The 22784-nt window shown below is 39.2% G+C and overlaps 1 protein-coding gene and 1 pseudogene across 3 annotated transcripts in view; one reads left to right on the top strand and one right to left on the bottom strand.

Annotated features, from left to right (window-relative positions):
- The window catches only part of RAB6A (RAB6A, member RAS oncogene family), a 129237-nt gene that overhangs the window by 50826 nt on the left and 55627 nt on the right, over positions 1-22784 (bottom strand). The gene's annotated exons all lie outside the window — the stretch shown is intronic.
- Positions 755-1656, top strand: LOC125078533 (high mobility group protein B1-like; annotated as a pseudogene).

The following is a 22784-nucleotide window of genomic DNA, read 5'->3' as shown; positions in this document are numbered from 1 at the left end:
AACTATTCATAATAAAAAGTATTTTAAAATGTTTTCAGAACATATCATATCATGGTCCCAATGTGAAAATCACTACTTCACAATTAAACCATGACAAAGAATGTTCTGTCATATTCTAACTCAAATGTCCTATTTTCTGCAAAGCCTTTATCCAAATACCCTAAGTGTTTGCAGCTCCATCCTCTATGCTATCCTAACACTTGGTACATACAGCCTTAACTACAGCCCTTTCCCTTAGGTTGAATGGGTCCTTCTCTGAATGAGCGAGCCCTGACTATAATGGTAACAAAGGCTATGAATCCTAAATAGTACTGTGTTACTTTTTCTCATTTAAAATGGAAGAAGCATTTTGGGCATTTTATTTCAAACTCCAGTATTAGTAAAGCTAACAAAAAACACTCCATGAGGAGTCTAAACCAGAACAGGATTTCCTACCGCTCCACTTGGTAGTATTTATCAAAAACAGCAATGTGCAGTTGGATCCAGCATGCAGTTTAATCTGAACAAGTATCTGAAGAAAATAACTAGACAAGTACATAAAGATTTAGGTGTAAAACTAGTCACTATAAGAGTAAAATTTAGATATAGCTTACTTTTCAACAGGTCCATGGTTATATAAATTATGGTATCTTCATAAGGTCCACAGTATTAGATATCTATTCAGATTGCTACAGAAATCTTAGTGCCATCAAGTTGTTTAAAAAAAAAAAAAAAAAAAAAAAAAGCTATAGCTACAGAGCAGAGAGAATGAGGAGGCTGCTTCTGGCTCCTGCTCTCACAGCCATTGCAGTACACTGAGCTCCACAGAGACAGAGCCAAGGCAAGTGAGAGCCAGAGGGGCACTGGGTGACTCTGTGCCTCGCTGAGGAAAATAATTAAACATGGGCAAAGGAGATCCTAAAAAGCTGAGAGGCAAAATGTCATCATATGCATTCTTTGTGCAAACCTGCCGAGAGGAGCACAAAAAGCAGCACCCAAATGCTTCAGTCAACTTCTCTGAGTTTTCTAAGAAGTGCTCAGAAAGGTGGAAGACCATGTCTGTGAGAAAGAAATGAAAATTTGAAGACATGGCAAAGGAGGACAAGGCCCATTATGAAAGAGAAATGAAGACTTATATTCCCTCTAAAGGGAAAATGAAAAAGAAGTTCAAGGATCCCAATGCACCCAAGAGGCCTCCGTTGGCCTTTTTCTTGTTTTGTTCTGAGTTATCGCCCGAACACCAAAGGAGAACATCCTGGCCCATACACTGGTGATGTTGCAAAGAAACTGGGAGAAATGTGGAATAACACTGTTGCAGATGACAAGCAGCCTTATGAAAAGAAGGCTTCTTAGCTGAAGGAAAAATATGAAAAGGATATTGCTACATACCGAGCTAAAGGAAAAGCCTGATGCGACAAAAGAAGGATTTGTCAAGGCTAAAAAGAGCAAGAAAAAGAAGGAAGAGGAGGATAAGGAAGATGAAGAGGATGAGGAGGAGGAAGATGAAGAGGATGAGGAGGAGGAAGATGAAGACCAAGAAGATGATGAGTAAGTTGGTTCTAGCACAGCTTTTTTTCTTGTCTGTAAAGCATTTAAACCCCCTGCACACAACTCATTCCTTTTAAAGAAAAAAATTGAAATGTAAGGCTGTGTAAGATTTGTTTTTAAACTGTACAGTGTCTTTTTTTTTAATGATTTTTTAAAATTTATTTATTTGAGAGAGAGAGAGAGAGCATGAGAGGAGAGAGAGATCAGCGGGAGAAGCAGACTCCCTGCCGAGCAGGGAGTCCGATGTGGGACTCAATCCCAGGACTCCAGGATCATGACCTGAGCCGAAGGCAGCTGCTTAACCAACTGAGCCACCCAGGCGCCCCTACAGTGTCTTTTTTTGTATAGTTAACACACTACGGAATGTGTCTTTAGATAGCCCTGTCCTGGTGGTATTTTCAGTAGCCACTAACCTTGCCTGGTACAGTATGGGAATTGTAAACTGGCATGGAAACTTAAAGCAGGTTCTTGTTGGTACACAGCACAAATTAGTTATATATGGGGATGGTAGTTTTTCATCTTCAGTTGTCTCTGATGCAGCTTCTACAAAATAACTGTTGTTCTATTAATTGAATACCACTCTGTAATTGCAAAAAAAAAAAAAAGTTGCAGCTGTTTTGTTGACTTTCTGAATGCTTCTAAGTAAATACAATTTTTTTTTTATTAGTATTGTTGTCCTTTTCATAGGTCTGAAATTTTTCTTCTTGAGGGGACGCTAGTCTTTTGCTTTTGCCCCTTTTGGATCACATGGATTATTACAGTGTTTATCTTTTCATATAGTTAGCTCATAAAAAGATTTGTCTGCACCCTGCATACTCATGAGGAGGGTAATAAAAGTTGAATTGAGACAGTTTTCACCCAGAACTGAAACTCAAATCTTGATCAATTGATACCAGATCTCACATAGCCCAGGCATGTTTATAAAGTGAAGAGTAATGAGTCTAGTCACACCATGGGATTAGTAGAATCAAACATTTTGAAAAGTCTGTCCTTGAAGGACTAAGAGAAAAGTATGTTCTAATCTTTACATAAGGACTCTACATTCTTTAACTCCCATTACCATGTAATGGCAGTTACATTTGCAGTCCCCACATTAAAGACGACCTGAGAATGTATCCCCAAAAGCATGAGCTTAAACTATAAGACTGCCATATTAAATTTTTGGTTGACAGTCCCAGCAAAGGCTCTGGGGGGAAAAAAGGGCTGGCTGTAAATATCTTCTCCTATTTACTGAATATGGATTTCTTAGGAAACTTGACTTTCATTAAAGGTATTTTTAATTAATTGGGCCAACTTATAAAATGTATGCCACATTTAAAATCAGGCGTATTTTCCTATATTATAGTTTGCTCCTTTAGATAAGTCAAACAGACCTGAGGGAAGAAGACACTTGAAACTTTGTATTTCAGTATGAGTTACCGGATTTGAATTTGATTTTTCTTTACAAAACCCTAACCCATTCATTAGAGTCATGTTTGTCTACGTAGCAGTTTAGGGAATAATGTGGCAATTTTGTGCTTTTTGAGATTATTGTTCTCTTAAAGTGCCAGTGTTTTAAAATAGTGTTCTTGTAATTTTACATGTTCTGTGATGGAGTGCTGTTTTGCTGTATAATTTTGACTTGGATTCTTTCCATTTGCATTTGTTTATGTAATTTCAGGAAGAATACTGAACATCTGAATCCTGGATGGTACTAATAAACTAACAATTGCAAAGGTTTAGAAAAAAAAGCTATAAATTCATTACAAATTTGCTAAAGCAAAAATATTCATCATCCATAATGAAGAAAAGTACATCTAAAATCCCTGCACACATGTGGATACACACGTGCATGCTTACTCTCTCAAATAAATAAATATTTTTTTTAAAGATTTTATTTATTTATTTATTAGAGAGAGAGAGAGAGAGAGAGATCACAAGTAGGCAGAGAGGCAGGCAGAGAGAGAGAGGAGGAAGCAGGCTCCCTGCTGAGCAGAGAGCCCGATGTGGGCCTCGATCCCAGGACCCTGAGATCATGACCTGAGCTGAAGGCAGAGGCTTAACCCACTGAGCCACCCAGGCGCCCTCAAATAAATAAATCTTAAAAAAAAAAAAAAAAAGATTTCAATTTATTTATTTCACAAAGAGAGAGAAAAAAGAGCACAAGCAGGGGGAAACAGCAGAGGAAGAGAGAGAAGCAGATTCCCCACTGCGCAGGGAGCTGCATGGACTCAATCTCAGGACCCTGGGATCACGACCTGAGCTGAAGATAGCTGCTTAACCCAGAGAGCCACCCAGACTCCTATCAAATAAACAAATAAATCTTTAAAAAAAAGTTCTTAAATACAAAAAGGTATATATTCACTCAAAAGATAACTCTCTAAATAGCTTACTTCAGATTAGCAGACTATAATGAAATGTTATAATATCCCATTCTAATGCATGTATTTGTAAGTAATTTCTAAAAATTACAGTATCACTTACAATGCCCCCTTAATGCCCCTCCAGAAACAAAATAAAAATTCTAGCCCAATTTCAACATTTATAAAATAATTTCTGAAATGAGACCATCTGCAAAATACTATATACTCTCTTACAATTCTTTAAAGAACAGGCATGACAATGATCTTAGTGGGACTCCTATTCCATTTTACTCTACTGACAGCCATGGCAAACAATTTAGGAATGAAATCTAATCCAAATGGTAGGGCTGTATCTTTTATTTGTAGTCCAAAGCAAATATAAGAAAAGAATCATATTCATATTTCTTCATTTTAATGAGCACATAATAAATGCCAGGGATGATGCAAATGCTGAGATTAAAAACAAAAACAAAAACACAGTCCCCGTTCAGTTTAAGTGGGGGCGACAGAAAAAATTACTGCAGTGTGATAAAAAATATAGAAGTGGGGCACCTGGCTGGCTCAGTCGGTAGAGTATGAGGCTCTCAGTCTTGGGGGTCATGAGTTTGAGCCCCACACTAGGAGTAGAGGTTACTTCAAAAAAAAAAAAAAAAAGTACAGTAGAAGTATGCACAGAATGTTGTGGGTGGGAAGGGAAGAGTCTTCTAGATGGCTGGAAGGTCAGGAAAAACTTACCAGAAAAAAATTACTTTAAAGCTGAGGTTGGAAGTTGAGGTTAGCTAGCTATAAGAAAGCAAATGGCATCACAAGTCTCTAGCAAGGACCATGAGCTATTCTATATAAGAGGGCTTACTTGTACAGCTTTATTTATTTTTTTAATCTTATCTAGAATGCATCTAAAATGAAATAAATTTAAATATATAGCTCCAGGGTGCCTGGGTGGCTCAGTGGGTTAAGCCGCTGCCTTCAGCTTGGGTCATGATCTCAGGGTCCTGGGATCGAGTCCCACATCGGGCTCTCTGCTCAACAGGAAGCCTGCTTCCCTTCCTCTCTCTCTGCCTGCCTCTCTGCCTACTTGTGATCTCTCTCTGTCAAATAAATAAATCAAATCTTTTTTTTTTTTTTAAAGATGATGGGGGTAAGCAGTCACTAGCTAACTTCAATATTTTTTTTTATATTTTATTTATTTGACAGACAGAGATCACAAGTAGGCAGAGAGGCAGGCAGAGAGAGAGGAGGAAGCAGGCTCCCTGTTGAGCAGAGAGCCCGATGCGGGGCTCGATCCCAGAACCCTGGGATCATGACCTGAGCCGAAGGCAGCGGCATTAACCCACTGAGCCACCCAGGCGCCCCAATAAATCAAATCTTTAAAAAAATATATATATATAGCTCCATTTATACATGAGGGTATGTGAATTCTTTAAAAACAAACCAGAAAAGAACATTTGCAATAATAAGCCATAAATAATAAGCCAATAATAATGAGCCATAAAAGACTGTAACTCTAAATTAGTCTTTCTGACGAGATTTTACTTCTAATATTGAACCTGTCCCAACCAAAAAAAGCTATTTTACCGAGTGAATAAGCAATATCTGAAGAAGCAGTTTCTGGGTTGGAATCCCAGTTATTCCTTTTTTTAAAAATTGAGATATAATTCACATGCTATAAAATTCACCCCTCTAAAAAGCAAAATGCAGTGGTTTGTAGTATATTCACAAAGTTATGCAACCATTACCCTAATTCCAAAACATTTTCATTACTCCAAAAAAAATCCCATATCCATTAGCAGTAAATCCCTAAAAACCCTCATCCCTAGCAACCATTAATCTTTCTACCCTATGGATTTACCTGTTTTCCAGTCCACATTTTACCACCTATGTAACTTGTAGCTTAATCTTTCTGTGCCCCAGTTTCAATAAAATAAGCATAAGAATAATTCTGTATCAAGGAATGGTTAAGACATATAAAGTGGTTAATATGACTGGATATGCTTAGTGAACATAAACAATTCTTAGAAAGCATTGTAGAAGGTAGTCCTCTTTGTAACAATCTAAGATTTCAACTGAAGAGTGAAGATAACCCTACATGAATCTAGAATTTAGGTATTTCCTAATTGAAAACAAGTCATAAAACAAGAACAACAAATTTAGAGGCGTAAAATCATATAGTATATGTGTTTTCTGCCCTTGGTGAAACTGAACAAGGAATTTTAACTAAGATACTTAGAAAGTCCCAAAGTGTTTGGAAATAAAGTAATGTACTTATAACCTAGGGGTTCAAAAAGAAATCACAAAGGTAATTTAAAAATAATCTGACTGAATGATAAAGAAAATATGTAATATATGGTATGCAATATTCATAATAACCAAAAAGCAGATGCCAAATGTCCATTATCTGATGAATGAAACAAAATGCAGTATATCCATTCAATGGAGTACTATTCAGCCACAAAAAGGAACAAAGTACTGATACATGTCATAAGGACGAATCTTGAAAATACCATACTGGGGCGCCTGGGTGGTTCAGTGGGTTAGAGCCTCTGCCTTCGGCTCTGGTCATGATCTCAGGGTCCTGGGATCGAGCCCCATGTCGGGCTCTCTGCTCAGCAGGAAGCCTGCTTCCCCCTCTCTCTCTGCCTGCCTCTCTACCTACTTGTGATCTCTCTCTCTGTCAAATAAATAAATAAAGTCTTAAAAAAAAAAAGCGGGGGCGCCTGGGTGGCTCAGTGGGTTAAAGCCTCTGCCTCCGGCTCAGGTCATGATCTCAGGGTCCTGGGATCGAGCCCCACATCGGGCTCTCTGCTCAGCAGGGAGCCTGCTTCCTCCCTCTCTCTGCCTGCCTCTCTGCCTACTTGTGATCTCTGTCTGTCAAATAAATAAATAAATAAATCTTAAAAAAAAAAAAAAAATACTATACTAAGTGAAAGAAGCCAGTCACAAAAGACCACATAAGATAGGATTCCATTTCTATGAAACATGTACAAAAGGCAATTACACTGAGACAGAGAGATCAGTGGTTACTTAAGGATAAGGGACAGTAGGGGAATTGGGTGGTGATGGCTAACGGACATGGAGTTTGTTTTAGAGGTATGATGAAAATGTTCTAAAACTGTGTTGATGGTTACACAACTCTGTGAATATATTTAATGCCACTGAAACATATATTTACAAACAGTTAAAATGGTAAGTTTTGTTATGTACCACTTTATCTATGGCTTCATTTTCTGCCTAATGTTACCTAATGTCAACTGCATTGCAGAAGCAGATGATCCTCCTGACATACCATCAGGAGGTCAATAGTAGCTTAATGCTCTGTTACAATGACTACATCAATCTCCTCATTTCATTTCGCCATATACGCATTTTATCATCTCATATCATCACAGGAAGGGTTAGTATGGTAGTACAAAAAGGTATTTTGAGAGAGAGATCACATTCATTTAACTTTTATTAGGATATATTGTTATAATTGTTATATTTTATTAATAGTTATTGTTGTTAATCTTTTACTGTGTCTACTTTATAAATTAAACCTTATCTAATAGGTATGTATATATAGGAAAAAACACATATATATAGGGTTTGGTACTATCCAGAGTTTTAGGCACCTACTGACGGTCCTGGAACGTATACCCTGTGGATAAGGAGGAACTAGCATATATTTTACCACATTAAAAAACCCTCTCACCAAAAAAAAAACAAAAAACAAAACAAAAAAAAACCTCTCACTAGCCCTCCACGCCCCCCCCAAAAAAATTATAGGGGATTTTAAAAACCTAATACTGGAACACCAAAGATAAAAGGAATGCTTAAAAAAGGGCTGATTATTTATTATACATTAAAAAAACTAAGTATTGGGCCCCTAGAAAACCAAAGTATACTAATTTAGGACGAAATTTCTAGAAGCAATAAAGTAATTCCTAACATAATACACTCTTCAAGAATCTTTGGGTTCAGGGGTGCCTGAGCGGCTCAGTCGGTTGGGTGCCTTTAGCTCAGGTCATGATCTCAGAGACCTGGGATCTAGCCCCACATCAGGCTTCCTGCTCATTAAGGAGCCTGTTTCTCCCTCTCCCTCTGCTTGCTGCTCCCCCTGCTTATTCGTTCTCTCTCTCTCTCTCTGTCAAATAAATAAATAAATAAAACACAGAGGGGAAAAAAACAAACCTAGGTTTCAAAGAAGTAAGACTGGTGTCTGCTAAAAAAAAAAAAAAAAAAAAAAAAAAAAAGTCTCTGTTCTATAACCTATATATATAAAGATGTATGAAATGCTTCAAAATTCTTAGCCAGTTATATTGGTTAGATAATACTGAAACAAACCAACTAGATACTTATATTTTTTTAACCTTTTCCCACAAAAATAAGCTACTACAAACGATTAATGTGCTATGGTAATAACTGTAACTTAAATCAGATGTTATGATTTAAGTAACAGAGCTAACAAAAAACCCTATCTGTAGTTACTATTTCATCATGGTAACAAAGACAGCTAAAAAAGGTACTTAGGGACCACAGCAGAAAACCTCAGTTGCAAGCAAAATCCAATGCAATACCATATCTAAGATATCTGATACATAGGTGGTACAATTCTATGGCAAAACAGAAAACTGGGGCTGGCTCAGCTTGCATAGCATGCGACTAGATCTCAGGGTGGGTAGTTCGAGCCCCACATTGTGGGGTAGAGTTTACATAAACATAGACACCAGAGAATCAATTAATCAAGATAATGCTACTTCAATGTAGCTAACGTAGTCAACAGCACTGAAGTTCAATAAATCTAGTGGCCTTTCTCTAACGACCTAAATTGAATAAAGATTTTGTTTCTTTTAAAGTTTAAAAAAAAGACAACTACAGTTACACTTTTACAAACATAACTCAAAAACGGGGATTATGAGTTTGTGTAGAATATTTGTTGAAATCAGTAGTTTCATATCTGTAGCTCAAAAGTAGTTTTTAATAAAAGTGCTTTATCTTTATAATATTTATGTGAGAGGCATAAAACCTATAGTATGAGTTTCCAGGATGATGAAATGGAAACGCCCAGAGTAAAAAACAAACAAACAAAAATATTTGCGACGTAAGAGATGAAAACAGAGAATATTAAAAACTTAAAAAAAGAGAAAGAAACAAACACTGGGTGCTGTATGGAACTGCTGAATCACTATTTGTACACTTGAAACTAATGTAACATTGTATGTTAAACTAAAAGCAATTAAAAACTTAAAAAACCAAAAGATGAAGACAGGAAAGATACAAAAAGGTAAGGACTGGCTAATCCTACCAAAGATAAATAAAAAGTAAACAAATATTTTAATGCTACTATTTATTTCTCACTTCATACCAAAACTACTAAGTACTAGGGAACATGGAGGTTGGGGGATAAGAACAAAAAATTATGAAGGCACACACCAGAGGGAGTTCACATTCCTCTGAAAGAGACAAACAGGCACATATATAAGAGAATGAATAAGAGAAGAAAGCACTGTTCAAAGTGTCCAGCCTCTATACTGCTGGAGATATCTTTTCTGAATTTACAAAACCTTCCAAGGCTCCACACTATCCATAAGCTAAAGTTCAAAATCCTTTAGCAGGAATTCAAGAACTTTTACAATCAAACTGGAACCAAACCTTCTGGACTCATTACCTATCCTTGCCAAACAAACTTCCCTCTGACAATGATGAAAGGCTATTAATTATTCTTCAAGCGTAACATGTACCTTGGAACCTCTGAGATTTTGCTCATATAAACTAATTTTGTGAAACTTTCTTTCCTGGTTAATTATAAACTTATAAATTCAATATCAGATATGGTTCTACCTGAAAAAAAAAAAAACTATATTACCTCTCAAAATTACTTTCAGCCTAAGATTTTATTTCTGTAAGTATTTTAGACAGCAGCATAGCTTTTATGGTATTCCTACAACAAAGTGAACATCCATCTTTGAATGTATCATAAGGATAAAAAGATGAGTTGTAAATTATCCGTACCACCAAGGAATAGTCCAGTGGAAAGTTCAAACTAAGTACTAGCATAAGATTCATTTTCCCGGGGCACCTGGGTGGCTCAGTGGGTTAAGCCGCTGCCTTCGGCTCAGGTCATGATCCCAGAGTCCTGGGATCGAGCCCCACATCCGGCTCTCTGCTCAGCAGGGAGCCTGCTTCCTCCTCTCTCTCTGCCTGCCTCTCTGCCTACTTGTGATTTCTCTCTGTCAAATAAATAAATAAAATCTTAAAAAAAAAAAAAAAAGATTCATTTTCCCAGCATTGACTTTACACAAGTCTTTATATTAAGTCTAAGTGCAGAAATTTAACGTAAGAAAAAGCATGATCCACTCTTCTTATGGGGGAAAAATAAGAAAAACTGGGGAGCAATAAGAAAAATAAGAAATACTTATCTCAAATTATCTTGTTTGTGCCTTATTTACTAGTTTATTTCTTCCAAATTACAAATAGTAAACTGCAGAATAGGAATTTCATCTTGTTCATGGCTATCTAGACTCGTATCCATCCTGTCCAGCACTGAATTAACCAATGAACAGAAACTTCACCAAGTACACAGCATCCATTACTAAGGCAGCCCAGAGTCTACATACAACAAGCTAAAGCAGCAGTCTTATGTCCTTCTAAACGTGAAGGGAGATAAGGCTCAAAGAACATACTCCATAATAAAGCTCAGGATAGACACTGAGGTTTTAAAATCAGAAGGCCAAATTTACTAATTTACAGAAAGAACTTTCTTTAAGCATGGCAATATTCAAGTCAACTAGCAAATTTTCTCATTTAAGCTATACATATTATTTGTATGTTTTCCCTGCTGTAGTTCAATAAAGTTTTCCTTATTTAAAAAAATCTAAAAACAGGGTGCCTGGGTGGCTCAGTCGGTTAAGTATCTGCCTTCGGCTCGGGTCACAATCCCAGAGTCCTGGGATGGAGCCCCCATCCGGCTCCCCATTCAATGAGGAGTCCGCTTCTCCTTCTCCCTCTGCCCCTCCCCCTGCTTGTGTGCTCACTCTCTCTCCCCTTCTCTATCTCTGACTAATAAATGAAATCTTAAAAAAATAAATAAATACTTAGCCAAAAGAAAGATGGTATACCTACACTAACACCACAGTAACCTTTAGGGCCAAAAGCATTATTAGAAATGAAATGGAGGGACGCCTGGGCGGCTCAGTGGGTTAAAGCCTCTGTCTTCAGCTCAGGTCATGATCCCAGGGTCCTGGGATGGAGCCCTGCATCCTTCTCTCTGCTCAGCAGGGAGCCTGCTTCCCAGTCTCTCTCTCTGCCTGCCTTTCTGCCTACTTGTGATCTCTGTTAAATAAATAAAATCTTAAAAAAAAAAAATGAAACACTTGAAGATGATAAATGGTTCAATTAAAAAAAAAAATGGGGGGGGGGCGCCTGGGTGGCTCAGTGGGTTAAGCCTCTGCTTTCGGCTCAGGTCATGGTCTCAGGGTCCTGGGATCAAGCCCCGCATCGGGCTCTCTGCTCCTCGGGGAGTCTGCTTCTCCCTCTCTCTCTGCCTGCCTCTCTGCCTATTTGTGATCTCTGTCTGTCAAATGAATAAATAAAATCTTTAAAAAAAACAAAAAGGGGGCGCCTGGGTGGCTCCATGGGTTAAAGACTCTGCCTTCCACTCAAGTCATGATCCCAGGACCAGCCCTGAATCAGGCTCTCTGCTTAGCAGGGAGCCTGCCTCTCTGCCTACTTGTGATCTCTGTCAAATAAATAAATAAAATCTTAAAAAGAAAAAAAAAAGGAACACTTGAAAATGATAAATGGTTCAATTCACCGAGAACTTACAACAATTCCAAATTTATATATGCCTAATTTTAAAGTCTCAAAAACACATAAAATAAAAATGAAAAGAACTAGAAGAGTAAATATACAAAGCCACAACCACTGTGGGAGATTTTAACATATCTCTTTCATTGACAGATAGACAAAAATTCAGTAAGGACACAGAATATTTGAATCACATGACTAATAAAACCAATCTAATAACCTTCACAGAATTCAGCACCTAACAACCAGTAAATACATTCTTTTTAGAGGAACATGGAATATTTATTAAAATTGATAACATGGGGGTGCCGGGGTAGTTCAGTGGATTAAGCCTCTGCCTTCAGCTCAGGTCATGATCCCAGGGTCCTGGGATCAAGCCCCGCATCAGGCTCTCTGCTTGGCAGGGAGACTGCTTCCCTCCGCCTGCCTCTCTGCCAACTTGTGATCTCTGTCTAATAAAGGAATAAAATCTTTAAAAAATAATAATAATAAAATTGATGACATGGAACACAAAAAAGTCTCAAAAAATTAAAAATACTGAATATATATTCTCTGGTTACAGTACAATTAGAATAAAAAAGAAAAATATAAAGAAAACCAGAAAAACCCTAAGTGTTTGAAAATATTATACTTCTTTTTTATTTATTTTTAGGGGGGAAAGAGAGACAGAGAAAGAGAGGAGGGGCTGAGGGAAAGGGAGAAAGAAAATCTTAAGATCTTAAGCAGACTCAGGACATGGAGGTGGCCTTAGTCAATTGAGCATCAGACTCTTACGATTTCAGGTTAGGTTGTGATCTCAGGGTTCTGGGATCGAGCCCCTATGGGGAATGTGGATGGGCTCCATATTCAGCACGGAGTCTTCTGCTTTTCCTTCTCCCTCTGCTCTTCCCCCATTTTGCTCTCTCAAATAAATAAATCTCTTGAGGGGTAAGAAAAACATCTTTTGTTTTTGTTTTGTTTAAAGATTTTATTTGTGATTAGGACAGCCAAATGTGCACAAGCAGGGGGAAAGGCAGGCAGAGGGAGAAGAAGGCTCCCTGCTGAGCAAGAAGCCTGGTGTGAGCCTGGATCCCAGGACCCTGGGATCATGACCTGAGGGGAAGGCAGGTGCTTAAGTGACTGAGCCACCCAGGCGTCCCAGAAGAAAAAGACTGTAAAGTAGGCTCCACACCCAGTATGGAGCCCAAGGTCAACCCAAGCTCAATCTCACAACCCTGAGATCATGACCTGAGCCAAAATCAAGAGTCAGACACTTAACCAACTGAGCCACCCAGGTGCCCCTTTTTTTCCTCACCCCCCCCTTTTTGAAATAATATACTTCTTTTTTATTTTATTTTATTTTGTCGGTGTTCCAACTTGTGATCTCTGTCAAATAAATAAATAAAATCTTTAAAAACAAACAAAACAAAAGACATAAGGGAAATTTACACAACATGTACACTTATATGCAGATTAGCTTTAAAAAAAAATCAATAAGCCACATATATATCACTCAAGAAGTTGGAAAAAACAGCAAAGGAAAGCCAAAGAACCATAACACATGAATTAAAGAGTAGAAATGAAAGAAAAAACACCAAACTGAGAGGACTGAGAAGGCTGATGAGTAGTCTCTGAAAAAAAATTATTAGATTTGTAAACCTCTAGTGAGTCTTTTTTTTTTTCAAGATTTTATTTATTTATTTGACAGAGAGAGATCACAAGAAGGCAGAGAGGCAGGCAGAGAGAGAGAGAGGGAAGCAGGCTCCCCACTGAGCAGAGAGCCGGATGTGGGGCTCGATCCCAGGACCCTGGGAATCATGACCCCAGCCAAAGGCAGAGACTTTAACCCACTGAGCCACCCAGGTGCCCCACTAGCGAGTCTTATTAAAAGATACAGATAATGACTATTAGAAATTAATGAAGTATGATTACAGATTCTGCAGACATAAAAGAGCAATATGGATAATCTGTGCTAATAAATTTGAAATCTTAGATGAAATGTTCATCCTAGAACAACAACAAGAAGCAAATAAGCAGGACAAAATCTTACAGTCTTATGACTACTAAAGAAACTGAAGTTCTATTTTAAAATACTTCCCCATAGGGGCGCCTGGGTGGCTCAGTGGGTTAAAGCCTCTGCCTTCGGCTCAGGTCATGATTTCAGGGTCCTGGGATCAAGCCCCACATTGGACTCTCTGCTCAGCAGGGAGCCTGCTTCCCTTCCTCTCTCTCTGCCTGCTTCTCTGCCTACTTGTGATCTCTGTCTGTCAAATAAATAAATAAAATCTTAAAAAAAAAAATAAAATGCTTTCAAAAGGCCTAGAATTGCCATGCCACACCACTCTTAAAGAATAAGGAGGGAGGATTTGCTCTCTGGGAAATGAGCCATTTTTATATAGAGTTATAGCAAATTCGGTAATGTTACAAGGATAGACAAACCAATTGGTAATACAGATATTCCAGAAACAGACCAATTAATTTATATACAGGTGATTATTACAAAACTGACACAGCAAGCAATGTGGAAAAGCACTATGTTTTTTAATACATTATGTTTGGGTAAATATGTACCCATGCTGAAAAAATTTAAACCTGACATCTATGTCACAGTACACATCAAGATCAATTTCAGATAGATTATAAACCTAAATGTGAAAGACAAAGCAAATAAGAAAAAAAATCCAAAACACTTCTAAAATATAATACAGGAGCCTACCTTCATTACTCAGGAGATGGAAAAACTTCTATAGGACACATCTACCTATTTTAAAACTAATATTTTCTGTCCATGAAAAATGCCATTGAATAAAAAAAGCAAGGGGTGCCTGGGTGGCTCAGTGGGTTAAGCCTCTGCCTTCGGCTCGGGTCATGATCTCAGGGTCCTGGGATCGAGCCCCGCATCGGGCTCTCTGCTCGGCGGGGAGCCTGCTTCCTCCTCTCTCTCTGCCTGCCTCTCTGCCTGCTTGTGATCTCTCTCTGTCAAATAAATGAATAAAATCTTAAAAAAAAAAAAAAAGAATAAAAAAAAGCAAGTGAGCATAGGTTGGTCTGTTCAAAAGACAAAAAACAAAACAAAACAAAACACCAAAAACAAAAACAAAAAAAACCCTTTTGTTTTCCTTTATGGAGAATGAAGAACACACTTCATAGGAGGATGAAATAACAGTTTAAGATTCTACCACACAGTATCTGTATCATGGGTTAAAAGTCTCTCTTTAGGGGCACCTGGGTGGCTCAGTGGGTTAAAGCCTCTGTCTTCGGCTCAGGTCATGATCTCAGGGTCCTGGGATCGAGCCCCGCATAGGGCTCTCTGCTCAATGGAGAGCCTGCTTCCTCCTCTCTCTCTCTCTCTGCCTGCCTCTCTGCCTACATGTGATCTCTCTCTGTCGAATAAATAAATAAAATCTTTAAAAAAAAAAAAAAGTCTCTCTTTAAACTGTGACTACAGGGGCACCTGGGTGGCTCAGTGGGTTAAAGCCTCTGCCTTCAGCTCAGGTCATGATCCCAGGGTTCTGGGATCGAGCCCCGCATTGAGCCCTGCATCGGGCTCTCTGCTCGGTGGGGAGCCTGCTTCCCCCTCTCTCTCTGCCTGCCTCTCTGCCTACTTGTGATCTCTGTCTGTCAAATAAATAAATAAAATTTTAAACTGTGGGGGCTCCTGGGTGGCTCAGTGGGTTAAGCCGCTGCCTTCGGCTCGGGTCATGGTCTCGGAGTCCTGGGATCGAGCCCCGCATCGGGCTCTCTGCTCAGAGGGGAGCCTGCTTCCTCCTCTCTCTCTGCCTGCCTCTCTGCCTGCTTGTGATCTCTCTGTCAAATAAATAAATAATATCTTTAAAAAAAAAAATTTTTAAACTGTGACTACAATCTCTCTTATGTGTATCTTAACTTTTCTCCCTGTGGCAAAATTTAAGTAGTAATGTTTGACTTTGGAAAAATATTTCTGGATATTACAATAACAATCAAAACAAAAACCCCAAAGAAAACACTTGAAAATTTATAAAAAAAAAAAAAAAAGAGGAAAAAAAGAAAAAGAAAAACCTTGAAAACATTCTTTCAACTCTGATAAAACAAATTTTATAGCATAACAATTTTTTTTAAGTCCCAAGACATAAAGAAATGAAAAATCTTTGCTTGCATGGCATTTAAACTAGGAATAAATACACCTTAAAATATAGGTTATATAACATTTAGGTATAGAAAATAAATTCTCTTATATTTTAGTTCAAGTAGTTTTGTTTTGTTTTAAAGAAGTAACCTCGGGGCGCCTGGGTGGCTCAGTGGGTTAAGCCGCTGCCTTCGGCTCAGGTCATGATCCCAGAGTCCTGGGTTCGAGTCCCGCATCGGGCTCGCTGCTCAGCAGGAAGCCTGCTTCCCTTCCTCTCTCTCTGCCTACTTGTGATCTCTCTCTGTCAAATAAATAAATAAAATCTTTAAAAAAAAAAAAAGAAGTAATCTCAGTGAGCCTGGGTAGCTCAGTTGGTTGAGGCCTCTGCCTTCAGCTCAGGTCATGGTCCCAGGGCCCTGGGATCGAGCCCCACATTGGGCTCTCTGCTTGGTGGGGAGTTTGCTCCCCCCCCCCAACCTGCCTCTCTGCCTACTTGTGATTTCTGTCAAATAAACAAACAAAAAAATATTAAAAAAAAAAAAAAAAAAAAAGGAATCTCCAAATAGTAGATCAGGATCTCAATTTCTCATGGGGTCAGCATTCATTCGAGTTATTGCATCCTTTTTATATTAAGGTTACCCCAAAATTTCAGAGAAAGGAAGTAGAATCCACTTAGGTGACCTCTTTACATCATCCAAAGACATATTTTAGCACCCTTTCATGTACTCCTACCCACTCATGACCATAACACTTCTAAAAATTAAAATGCCTCCTTTTCACATAAAGATTAGATATATTTAATTTTAAGACAGCTTTTCTACTCTATTTGCATTTCTTCTATATTCACTCGAAGCTCTTTAACCCAAGCTTATATTCTTCTCCAAAACACTTTTCAGAATCCCTGATAGTGCATTCATTATATTTTTCTATATAAAGCAGTTTTATATGACAATTTCAATCGGAGTCTAACTAATCTTATCCTGAATACTGCGGCTGTTTATTTTTTGTTCAACATTATTTTAACATTTGTACCTAAAACTCCCGTGCAAACAAATACTAATACTTCTACAACTTTTTCAGCTTTTCTCTTCTTGTTCAGATCTTAGAACTACAAAGTAGCTAGCTATTATCTTTTTTGCACAGTATCATTGCAAACATAAAGACTTTTTTCAGGGGCACCTGGGTGGCTCAGTCAATTAAGTGTCTGACTCTTGATTTTGGCTCAGGTCTAGATCTCAAGGTCCTGGGATCAAGCCCTGTGTCAAGCTCCATGCTCAGCACAGAGTTTACTTGTCTCTTTCCCTCTGCTCTCCCCTCCACACTTCCCCCACCCCGCCCCACTCTCTCTTTCATAAATATAAAATCTTTAAAAAAAAAAAAAAAAAAAAACCTGAAATTGGAGTGCCTGTGTGGCTCAGTGGGTTAAGCCTCTGCCTTTGGCTCGGGTCATGGCCTCAGGGTCCTGGGATGGAGCCAGCATCAGTCTCTCTGCTCAGCAGGGAGCCTGCTCCCCCCTGCCTCTGCCCGCCTCTCTGCCTACTTTTGATCTCTCTGTCAAATAAATAAATAAAATTATTTTAAAAATCCTTTAAAGGAGGGCGCCTGGGTGGCTCAGTGGGTTAAGCCACTGCCTTCGGCTCAGGTCATGATCTCCAGGTCCTGGGATCGAGCCCCACATCGGGCTCTCTGCTCGGCAGGGAGCCTGCTTCTTCCTCTCTCTCTGCCTGCCTCTCTGCCTCCTTGTGGTCTCTGTCTGTCAAATAAATAAAATCTTAAAAAAAAAAAATCCTTTAAAGGATTTTTTAAATAGCACATTTTAATTCCATGACTAAATAAATCTATGATTTTTCCTTGCATATAAAAAGCATTTTGAAATGATTCTGTGAACTCAGTAATACAATCATTAACAAAGCAAATTTTATCAAAACCACTGAACTTTACTAAAAACAAATGTTTCTCATCTTACTCTCAACTGTAAGTTACATGCATTTAGAATTGTCATACGGGGACACCCGGGTGGCTCAGTTGGTTGAGTGTCCAACTTTTTTTTTTTTTAAGATTTTAATTTATTTATTTGAGTGCTCGCTTTGGCAGCACATATACTAAAATTGGAAAGATTTTATTTATTTATTTGAGATAGAGAGCAGGAGTGCGGGAACAGCAAGAGAAGCAGGCTCCCTGCTGAGCAGGGAGCCCAACACAGGGCTAGATCCCAGGACCCAAAGATCATGACCTGAGCTGAAGGCAGACACTTAACTGAGCCACTAAGGCACCCCTAGCATCCAACTCTTGCATGTGGCTCAAGTCAAGATCTCAGGGTCGTGGGCTCTATGCTCAGTGGGGCGTCTGCTTGAGGATTCATACCCTCTGTCCCTCCCCCTTCATGCTGGGGCACGAGCTTCCCTCTCTAAAGTAAATAAATAAATCTGAAGGAAAAAACTGTCATATAAATTACAAACGTCCAGTACTACAAAATACCTGAGAAACACTTAACTTTATCTAACAAATTTAGTTGATATAGCTCAACTTTCCAGAGATGATTAGTTTTTCACCACTTTGGTTTGGGGAACATCTAAGTACTCTATATTTTCTGCACATATTTCACCTATATAAAATTTATCAAGGAGGGTTACTGGGTCACTCAGTCGGTTAAGCATCTGCCTTTGGATCAGGTCATAGTCCCAGGGTCCCAGGGCCCCAGGGTCAAGTTCCCCATCAGGCTTCCTGCTCTGAGAGGAGACTGCTTCTCGCTCTGCCTCTGCCTTTCTGTCTCTCTTGAATAAATAAATAAATAAAATCCTAAAAAAATTATCAAGGAGGGGCGCCTGGGTGGCTCAGTGGGTTAAGCCGCTGCCTTCGGCTCAGGTCATGATCTCAGAGTCCTGGGATCGAGCCCCGCATCGGGCTCTCTGCTCAGCAGGGAGCCTGCTTCCTCCTCTCTCTCTGCCTGCCTCTCTGCCTGCTCGTGACCTCTCTGTCAAATAAATAAATAAAATCTTTAAAAAAAAAAAATTATCAAGGAAAGGTAATAATATACAAAAAAATTTAGTGCTTTAGTGCCAGAGCTCTAGAACCAAACTGTTGAGTTGAAATCCCAACCTGGCCATTTACTAATAACCTTATAGAATTGGGTCAAGTTCCTTAACCTCTCTGTGCCTCAATTTCCTCAAAGTAAAATGGGAATAACAGTAGTACCTATTTTATAGGACTATTTTAACTTTTTTTTTTTAAGATTTTATTTATTTATTTGAAAGACAGAGATCACAAGGAGGCAGAGAGGCAGGAACCCAGCTCCCCGCTGAGCAGAGAGCCCAATGTGGGGCTCGCTCCCAGGACCCTGAGATCATGACCTGAGTCGAAGGCAGAGGCTTTAACCCACTGAGCCACCCAGGCACCCCTATTTTAACTTTCTACTGGAAATAATTTTAAGCTTACAGAAAAGTTATAAAAATGGTACAGAGAATTCCAGTATACCTTTCACTCAGCTTCCCCTAATAAGAACTCTTAAATAGCAATTATCAAAACTGTGAAATTAACAGTGATACAATGCTATTAACTACAGAACTTATTTGAGTTCCACCAGTTTTTCTACTAATGTTTTTTCTGTTCCTAATTCCAACCCAGGACCACACACTGTATTTAGCTGCCATCTCTCTCTAGTCTCATCTCATTTGTGACATTTCCTGTCTTTCCTTGTTTTCCTTGCCACTTCTGAAGAATACTGGTCTGTTATTTTGTATATGCCCCTCAATTTAGATTTGTGTAATGTTTTTCAGTAGACTGAGGTCATGCATTCTTTGACAAGACTAACACAGAACTGATAAGCCTTTCTCACTGCTCATAACTACGGGAACATGATGTTACACTCTTATTCCTGATGTTAACCCTGATCACTTGGTTATACTGATCTCTACACAATTTCTCTACCATAAAGTTACTGTTTTCCTCTTGTAAATAATAAATATCTTAGGGGAGATACTTCGAGACTATACAAATGTTCTGTGTCTTCTCAAACTCTGGCCCACTAATTTTAGCATTCAAAAACAGATCTTGCGGGGCGCCTGGGTGGCTCAGTGGGTTAAGCCGCTGCCTTCGGCTCAGGTCATGATCCCAGGCCCTGGGTTCAAGCCCCACATCAGGCTTTCTGCTCAGCAGGGAGCCTGCTTCCTCCTCTCTCTCTGCCTGCCTCTCTGCCTACTTGTGATTTCTCTCTGTCAAATAAATAAATAAAATCTTTAAAAAAAAAAACAAAAAAACAGATCTTGCCAGGGGTCCCTAGCTAGCTCAATCAGTAGAGCACACGCCTCTTTATCTCCGGGTCATAAGTTCAAGCACAATGTTGAGCGTACAACTTACCAAAAAAAAAAAAAAAAAAGATCTTGCATACAGCAATTATTACTATGGTATTCTATGGGTGATTCTGTATTTCCATCATTCCATCTACATTTATTAACTGGAATCCTTCTATAAGAAGAATGTTTCAGGCACCTGGGTGGCTCAGTTGGTTGAGCGACTGCCTTCGGCTCAGGTCATGATCCCGGACTTCCAGGATCGAGTCCCGCATTGGGTTCCCAGCTCCCTGGGGAGTCTGCTTCTCCCTCTGACCTTCTCCTCTCTTATGCTCTCTCTCACTCAGTCTCTCTCAAATAAATAAATAAAATCTTAAAAAAAAAAAAAGAATGTTTCTTATTTATTTAACTATGGATTCATGGATACTTAATTCTGTGGGTTATAATATCTTTTTTTTTTTTTTTGCTCAAATTATCCCAACTTTCTCTATTGGATGCGCTTTCACACTGGTTCTGTGCCCTTTCAATAAGCCACCATTCCTTCTTTTTTTTTTTTTTTAATTTTTTATTTTTTATAAACATAAACATATAATATATTTTTATCCCCAGGGGTACAGGTCTGTGAATCGCCAGGTTTACACACTTCACAGCACTCACCATAGCACATACCCTCCCCAATGTCCATAACCCCACCCCCCTTTCCCAACCCCCCTCCCCCCAGCAACCCTCAGTTTGTTTTGAGCCACCATTCCTTTTTTTTTTTTTTTAAAGATTTTTTATTTATTTATTTGACAGACGGAGATCACAAGCAGGCAGAGAGGCAGGCAGAGAGAGAGAGAGGAGGAAGCAGGCTCCTCGCTGAGCAGAGAGCCCGATGCAGGGCTCGATCCCAGGACCCTGAGATCATGACCTGAGCCAAAGGCAGAGGCCTTAACCCACTGAGCCACCCAGGCGCCCCAAGCCACCATTCCTTCTTAAACACTTCCTTACTTTGAGCACTAGAAGATGCTCCAGGCTCATTCTGTATTTTCCCGGCCCCAGCCCTGAAATCAACCATTTCTCGAGGAGCTTATATGGCTGGTTTTAAGGATTAAATCAATTAGGATTGTACAGTACTTAAAGCAGGGCCTGGTATGTAGTTAGTAATCAAATGTCAGTGGACACTACTTTTCATGCAAACAAATATATTAATGTCAGGAAACCACAAAACATGGATTTACTCACAAAATTAAGACAGTCTTGACTATTCAAAAAAATTTAGTGGTTTGACAAGAAATACGTATTTTCCAGGTACAGTTGTCAGGAGGTATTACATGGAGTTTTATGTTCAGCTGCAAAGGGATACTGAGCACTGTATTAGTTTGCTAGGGCTGCTATAACAAAGCACCACAAACTGACTGGCTTAAACAGCAGGAATTTATTAGAGGATACAAACCCAAAAATTCTGAAAAATACAACTAAATTATCACAATTTTTAAAATAATATCGATCAGGGGCACCTGAGTGGCTGAGTTGGTTAAGCATCCAACTCTTGGTTTTGGCTCACATCATGATCTCAGAGTTGTGAGACTGAACCCCTCCATCAGGCTCTGTGGTGGGCATGGAGCCAGCTTGACATTTTCTCTCCAGTCCCTCTACCCCTCCCCCCTTCTCACTCTTTCTCTCTTCTCTAAAAAAAAAAAAAAAAAAAAAAAAAAAAGATAATATTGATCAGATTGAGGCTGAAATAACTATTTAGGTTGTTTACATAAAAGACTAATTATTTCACTATCAGAGGTTTTAAAAAACAAATGTACAGTATTTTGGAGAGGGGTCACCTGGGTGGCTCAGTCATTAAGCGTCTGCCTTTAGCTCAGGTCCTGATCCCAGGATCCTGGGATCCAGCCCCAAGTGGGGCTCCCTATTCAGTGGGGAGCCTACTTCTCCCTCTCCCACTCCCCCTGGTTGTGTTCCCTCTCTTGCTATATCTCTCTCTGTCAGATAAATAAATAAAATCTTTTTAAAAATTAAAAAAATATTTTGGAGAGAAAATAAGTTCAACTAAAGAATTTTGAAAGGTCAGAAGGAATGCAGTAATGTAGTCCATCTTTTTGTAGGAAGGAACTAACTACATTCAATTTCTGGAAGCTTTGAGAATATTAAATATGTAGAATAAATAAGAGTGACAACATTAAGTTTGTGGGTGGAACCTGCCAAGGACCATCTATGCAATCCATATTATATACGGGGGTGGGGAGATTCTTCTCATTTTACATAAAAGGAAACTGAGGCATAGAGAAGTTAAAGTGAACTCTTTAAAAGCACATAACTTATAAAATGGCAGAGCAAAGACCACAGTTCAGTTCTCCCAACACCTTTTGTAAGACTTTTCCCCCGTATCTTATTAAGTATAAAAGTTTCACAGGCCAGGCGCCTGGGTGGCTCAGATGGTTAAGCCTCTGCCTTCAGCTCAGGTCATGATCTCCAGGTCCTGGATCCAGCCCCACACCGGGATCTCAGTTCAGCAGGGAGCCTGCTTCTTCCTCTCCCTTTGCCTTTCCCCCTGCTTGTGCTCTGTCTCTGACTCTCTCTCTCAAATAAGTAAGTCAAATCATAAAAAAAAAAAAAAAAAAGTGGGGCGCCTGGGTGGCTCAGTGGGTTAAAGCCTCTGCCTTCGGCTCAGGTCATGATCCCAGGGTCCTGGGATCGAGCCCCGCATCGGGCTCTCTGCTCTGCAGGGAGCCTGCTTCCTCCTCCTCTCTCTCTCTGCCTGCCTCTCTG

This window comes from Lutra lutra, chromosome 10 (genome assembly GCF_902655055.1).
Source record: "Lutra lutra chromosome 10, mLutLut1.2, whole genome shotgun sequence".
In the NCBI taxonomy this organism is placed as follows: domain Eukaryota; kingdom Metazoa; phylum Chordata; class Mammalia; order Carnivora; family Mustelidae; genus Lutra; species Lutra lutra.
The sequence above is the reverse complement of the archived record's forward strand: the minus strand, read 5'-3'. Positions and strand labels throughout refer to the sequence as shown.